A 7726-nucleotide genomic window follows, 5' to 3' on the forward strand; every position below is an offset into this window, starting at 1 on the left:
TATATGTGTGTGTGTGTGTGTGTGTGTGTGTGTGTTGCAGAACTAATGCAAATTAAATCCTATTGAATAAAAATGTAAAAAGGAAAAATATTATTGGCCAAGAGGTCACAGTTAACTTACCATTAGATTGAAATTGGCCAGCTATATCATACCAATTAAGTTTGCGAAATTCCTTCGAAAATAACTGGTATTTAACATAATTTCTTCCCATTTTCTTTCTGCACTTTTAATCTTACCTTTGGACATAACAACAACCAGCGTTTACACTTCTGTAATTTGGAATAAGTGTTTTTTTCTCTAATTGATACTACTATATCGGAGGCATTCCCTTCTTTTAACAATAGTCCTAATTTTTAAAAGATACTGATCAATTGTATACCCAATTGAATCATTGCTACATTGATTTTCAAAATCTTTCAAACTTTCACAAATTAACAACACACTCTGAACTAGTATGATAAGTGTCCATCAATACTGAGGCATGCAATTATAATTAATATTGTTATTGTTCCTAAGGCAGCGAGCTGGCAGAAACGTTAGCACGCCGGGCGAAATGCTTAGCGGTATTTCGTTCTACCTTTACGTTCTGAGTTCAAATTCTGCCGAGGTCGACTTTACCTTTCATCCTTTCGGGGTCAATAAATTAAGTACCAGTTACGCACTAGGGTCGATGTAATCGACGTAATCCCTTTGTCTGTCCTTGTTTATCCCCTCTGTGTTAGCCCCTTGTTGCATACTGGGGGTCAATAAATTAAGTACCAGTTGCGTACTGGGTCAATCTAATCGACTGGCACCCTCCTTCAAAATTTTGGGCTTTGTGCCTAAAGGAGAAAAGATTCGCTACATAGCGGTATTTCGCTTGTCGCTACATGCTGAGTTCAAATTCCACAGATGTCGACTTTACCTTTCATCTTTTCGGGTTCGATAAATTAAGTACCAGTTGCGTGCTGGGGTCGATCTAATCGACTGGCCCCCTCCCCCTAAATTTCAGGCCTTTTACCTATGGTAGAAATGATTATTATTCTTCCAAGTACGTGGTGAGCTGGTAGAATTGTTTGCACGCCGGACAAAATGCTTAGCGACATTTCGTTAGACTTTACTTTCTGAATTCAAATTTCTCGGAAGTCGACATTGCTTTTCATCCATCCTGGGTCAGTGATATAAGTACCAGTTGGACAGTGAGGTCGATGTAATCGACTTTGCCAATTCTCCGAAATTGCTGGCATAGTTCCAGGATTTGAAATCAACATTGTTATTGGCCCAAGGCCGTGAGCTGGGAGTATCATAAGCACACCGGGAGAAATTATTAGAGGCATTCGTCCGTCTTCAAGTTCTGATTTCAAATTAAGCCGAGGTCAAATTTACCTTTCATCCTCGGGATAAAATAAGTACAACTTGAGCGTTGGGGTTAAATTAATCGACTTACCGCTTCCCTCGAAATAGCTGGCATTTTGCCAAAATTTGAAACTAATATTAATGTTCCTATGTTGTTATACTTTAAGGCAAACGGTGCTAACTATCTGAAAAATGTTTGAGATTAATCTACGTATCAAGCAATAATTTATTTCGTCTTTTCCTTCCATGCACACACTCTGTCTGTCTCTTTGTCTCACACGCCGCGTATATATATGTTCTAATGTTTCCATTGACTAACTAGAAACTTTCAATAAATAATTGTCGGTAGGATTATAACTGAAAGTTATTCATCCTCGGGAAATGAAACCACAGTTTAAATTTTGTGTACAGGGAATCATCTATCAATGTATACAATGATATATATACATGTATGTGTGTGTGCGCGCGTACGTGTGTGTGTGTGTGTGTGTGTGTGTGTGTGTACACAAACACATATATGCACACACAAAAAAGCACAGGCGTGGCTGTGTGGTTTGAAATTTGCTTCAGCAACAAATGGATCCGGGCTCAGTCACTTTACGTGGAAACTCAGGCAAGGGGCCATTTACACTGAATCTGTAAAACGTCCGTCGCATACACACATGCGCCCCCCACCCCACATAAAGGGTAAGGGTAAAAAAACCCTTTCGGTTATGAATGACCATGGGATTGCAACTAGAATGCAACCCTCCAAGTCACAAGTCCGGGCCAGAGTGTTTATGGATGACCAGCAGTTGCCTATGTCTACCAGCCTCCCCTCTCCACGCCACTGATGTTATCCAAGGGAAAGGCAAAGGTCGATACAGCTTGGCAGTAGTGACGTCACATCTCATTTCTACAGCTGAGTGAACTGGAGCAACGTGAAATAAAGTGTCTTGCCCAAGAACACAACACAGCCCGGTCCGTGATTCGAACTCACTTTGGCAAAACTGACCTATAGATTATATCCCAGGCTTGAAAGTAGTACTGAGATCAAATCTTTTGACTACAATTCTTCTAGGTGGTCACCCAATATGGCTGCAGTCTAATGACTGAAAATCTGAAAGACACATTTCAGGACGATTCTGATTGTGGGTATGATTTCTATACTAAAAGACACCATTGATATTACAGCTGGTCCTTTTGTTGTTGCTGCAGTAGACTATACTATTCAACCGCATTTCGCTAAGAAGTGAGTGACATATATATTTTTGTGAAAGCTTTACAATAATTACTAAAATTGTTTTTGTTTCGTGTTAAGCTGTTTGTTATTCTACTTCCATTTTATTTAGATTATGTTAACTTTTTAGTCCTCTAGACATGGAATGTCGTACTTAGAAACATTTATGTGGTAACGAAAGAAGAAAAACAACAATATTAGTCAATATTAACAATAGATGATAATTATGTTTTCAGGGAAACAAAGGAACAATGATAGTCAAGAGACAATATTATATTGTTTTAGAAGAGACGATAGTAACTGTCACATGTTTCGAAATTTTCTAACCTCATCAGTGAAGTATGTACTTCAATATATGTGCCAATGCTGTGATGGCGTAATCACCAAATAACTAGACAATACTTTACGTTTATTGTTCGACAAAAATAGAACTGCTCAGAGATGTTTTTTTATGACGATGTAGAGGTAGTTCTCGTAGTTGGCATCTTCTTGTCAGTTTCGAATTTAAGTCTGGAAAACTTAGGAAAAAATTGTGAAAATCATGAAGGTCAAAGCTTCACATTTTATTTTTAACTTTTGAATTAGCATACTTAACTGCTGTAAATTACACCGTTAAAAACAGCCTTAAAATAGTGAGTGCTCAAACAGGGTGACTTGGGATTTTATTAAACTATACGAAAATAAATTTATCCGCAGGTGCCTCCGCCAACAACGTAGTGGTTGTATAGGGCCTAATTCTGAATATTATTTTGCATTTCATGTTCATTAGTGAAGGTATGAGATTTCTTGACGTCTCATTAGCAATGATAGAGCTTATTCTATTGAAAATAAATTTAAAAAATAAAAATAATTCAGAAAAAAAGAAAGAAAGAAAATGAAACTGCAATTAGAAAATAGAAAGCTAATCAAAAATTACAGGAAAGAAAATTAAATAGTATTTTTGTTAATTAGCCATGCTGACATGAACATTTAAACATTCGATTCAGAAAATATGGATTATTTTTACACACATAAAGAAGAAAAAAAAACAATCAAAACAAAATCAAATCATAAATAAGTTCAGCAATTTTTTAACGACGTAATTTTATGTTATTCATTTATCTTGAAATCGAATATGGAAGAAATTATTTTAAATACTCGTTACTGCAGTCACTTTTCTGAGGCCCCCCAGTTTTTGAAATAAGGAGAATATGAGACTGTATCATGCTCATAGCTTTCTTGGGCTCATTAGTGACGTTAATGAGGCAGAGTGGTTCTTAATGTAGGAATGTCTTTTTAGAAAACTTATTGAGCTACATGCCAGGTTCTTATATTCGGTTTTTTAATACCTTCAAGGAACGAGAAGCAAATGTTCTCTCCCACATTTGTCTTTTCCCACATGGTAAACTGATCGAGGCATGTCATCAAGGTAAACTATTGTCACCCCGTAGAAATGTACTCCTAGTCATCTATACAATACTACACATTTACAAGATATATTAAATTATTTCAGTATTAAGTTTCAATCTAAGCTACAGAATGAAACGTAACCCTGGGCATGAACTTTAGGCACTGATTTTTTTGGCTGTTTCTCTGGGATCCTCTTGATTCCACCATCGACACTGCTGGTATTGTTGTTTATGCCTAGTTCACATCTGATCGAACAAGAGTATATTTGAAGGTGCTACAAACACCGCCACCCATTCTATTAATGGTAACGTATTATTCCCTTTTTTTTAGATGGCTGTCATTTCTATTAGATTGGCTAAGTGATTAGAAATGTTCTTTCGTACAACACCACCATCCATGTTCTTGTTACTTTCAGATCAGCTATAAAAGCGCAGTTCCATGATACAACGCTTATAATCCTCGTCCATCTCGTCCATCTCTAAGATAATGAGTAGTTAATGCTAACACTATTATCTATTATGCGTCTCCTGTTACAGTACAGCAATGGGTAACTTTTGACTATAATTACTAGCAAAGCGCGGGACCGCGTTAAGTATATGTTTCACTGGTTGATAATCATGATTCCACTGATGCCGTGGGGCATGGAAATAACAGCAAGCGTGTATCGAAAATAGGGTTTGCTTCAAAGATCTAAAAGACATTTACTCGTATTAATGTTGCTGTACACGATAACAGCAGTGGATTAAAAGAATGATTGAGTAGTGCTCAAAACGCTTCACGATATTTCTTGCTATTCTTTCCGTTGTGAGTTCAAAGATGTCCGCTGTAAAAACCGATGCAGAATTACGTTACTGTAAAAGGAACTTCTTAACCAAGCGATTTCATTGTGCTCAAGTAACAACGATCATTAAGAAAGGGCTTCTCTATTTATTGGACAAACTAGAAAAATCAGTTTGTGTGGTGTTGGACAGATTAAATTCGTTAGTTTTGATAGTGGTGTGTCTGCAATCATGAATCTTACAATATACTAAAATAACGATATCGTCATACATTCACAGACACGCCCACACGCGCACGCACACACACACACCCACACACGCACACACACACGTACACACACACACACACACGCACACGTACACGCACACACGCACACACACACACACACACACACACACACACTAATAAAATATAGTATATGCATAGAAGAACGTTTAACGTGTGCTGCTACTACTACTTGTATTACTATTCGGCTAACCAAAGTTACAGCTCTATAAACCCGAAATCGGAAGCCACCATATTAAATATAGTAAGGGAAAAACTTAAGGATGCAGTATCTTATAACTCTATGTCTCCAACCAGAATCCACTACTAAAAAAAAAAAAAGGAAAAAAATGCTACACATTATGCTAGGATCACATTTTTACCACTAAACTACTCTGATCATAAATCTACTTGATCTTGGTTGACCTGGAGCTAAACAGCAACGAAGACAACAGTTTGAGCACTAAAAAGTAAAACAAACAAAATATTGATTTCTTATGTAAATACAAGAGAACAAATTTGTATATAAGGGACATAGTCAATTAAGTCAACGATAATACTTGACCGATAATTATTTTATCGACGCTAGCGGCGTGAAAGACTACGATTTAAAGACAAACAGAAGGAGTGCGTTAAACATTGCTATTTTATTGTTTTATGAGTTTCAGTCTGTTCATCTGCAAACAGATATGCTCGGACACAGACTTCGAGTGACTGAGTCAATCAGACAGACATTCCTACTATTTTATCTGGTACTTATTTCAAGCTGCCAGTCTCGAATCGTTCAAGTACATAAGCGTAAAGGGTGACATGACTATATATTTTTTAAAAGGACAGTGATAATTTATTGGACACAGTGGTTTAAATGTTTCAACATTTTGAACATTTTGTTAATTACATATAAAAACATCCATGAACACGCACATATGAATGCTTAAATATATATATATATATATATATATACAATTACACACATAGATATATCCATGTATTGACCGCTAGCTCCCAAAACGTTTTTTAATTCTCTCTGTGATTATTACCTCTTGTTCCTTTCTGTTGAAGAGCGTAGGCTCGAAACGTAAGAGACATTCTCACCTTCCCGAGCGTTAAACTAAACATCTGTTTGTTGACTATACACCAGTCTTCGTCTTTTGTTTTTCTGTAAATTTCAACTATATATATATATCTATAAAGAGGCGACATAGTTGTTAAGTCTGTTGTTCTTGTAGTCGCAAGAGTGTGTTTTCGTTTCCTAGACCAGGCGATAAGATGTGCTTGAAGTAAAAAAATAACATCATTCCTCAGGTTCGCAGAACTGACCAGAAAAGTTGTCCTGCAAAAGACTGACATCCTGTCATGAGGTATATAAATACGCGCACGAGTATATATATATATATATATATATATAATGAATATGTGTACAGTTAGAATATGTTATGAACAGATTGAAGCAGAAAAATCTGTTAAATTTAATGTTTCTTTTATTTTCTCAAAATTCTGTTTCAATACACAAAAAAAAAAACGGATGAGGTGGACATGTCTCCCACCCAGGACACCTGAAGCAATGCGGAACTGAATCAAACTGATAAAATACACACATAGATGTATGTATGTATGCATGTATGTATGCTGGAGAGCAAGTGTGCAAAAGTATTAATGGTAATATATGTGCGCTATAGATTTTAAGTTCATACGAACAGTCATAAATCACATTCTGATATTGCTAAACCTCAAAGAGAAAGTCCGTCCCGGATTGTAATTGAATCTCTCTCACCACTCCCTCCCCGGAAAGACTGCAGGTGTAGAATGTATAAATTACAATGCAAATGGTCGGCGTGTAACATTGCATATCGAGAGGTCTGGCAACACAAAATACAGATAAGGAGGAATATAAAGAATAAGTATTGACCCACACACACATATACATGCACAACCGTATTTAGAATATATATATATGTGTATGTATATATATATATATATATATATATATATTTATATACTTTTCCTGGTTAGATCGTAGATGATCTTTTTCTAGCATATCAGATGTCCACTTATTGGTCATCCCTTCTTATACGCATGTAGATAGATATATATGTATAAGTATGTATATGAGTGTTTGTATGTGTGTATATATATATGCGAGAGCATGCTAAAAATGTTCTGGCTTTGAATAAAAGAACATACATGAGGATCCGTTAATTAATTTTATTCAACATATACACCTATCAGATTCATATACATATTGCAGTATTCTGTCAGTTTTTCTAAACTTGGAAAAAGAATTCGGTAGGTCTCGCCTCCATCTAGAACTTTCGCGAAATCCTTACAGTCAGAAATTTTACACCATGTATTTGCCTCCTTGAAGATATACATACATACACTCCACCATCCACACACATCCACGCATACGCACACACACTCACATACACGCTCACACACACATAGAGAGTGTCAGATATATGTCTATGCATAGATATATATATGCATGCATGTATTATATATATATATATATATATATATATATATCGTGAACCGATATACAGACTGCACTAATACATGCCTTATTCGGATTTTGCATTCGAGAAATAGTATCTATTAGATTAATTAGCAAGAGTTGCTGTGTGGTTAGTAGCTCGCTTACCAACCACATGGTTCCAGGTTCAGTTCCACTGCGTGGCACCTTAGGTAAGTGTCTTCTACAATAGCCTCGGGCCGACCAAACCGTGTGAGTGGATTTGG

The sequence above is a fragment of the Octopus bimaculoides genome, chromosome 19 (genome assembly GCF_001194135.2).
Source record: "Octopus bimaculoides isolate UCB-OBI-ISO-001 chromosome 19, ASM119413v2, whole genome shotgun sequence".
Lineage (NCBI taxonomy): Eukaryota > Metazoa > Mollusca > Cephalopoda > Octopoda > Octopodidae > Octopus > Octopus bimaculoides.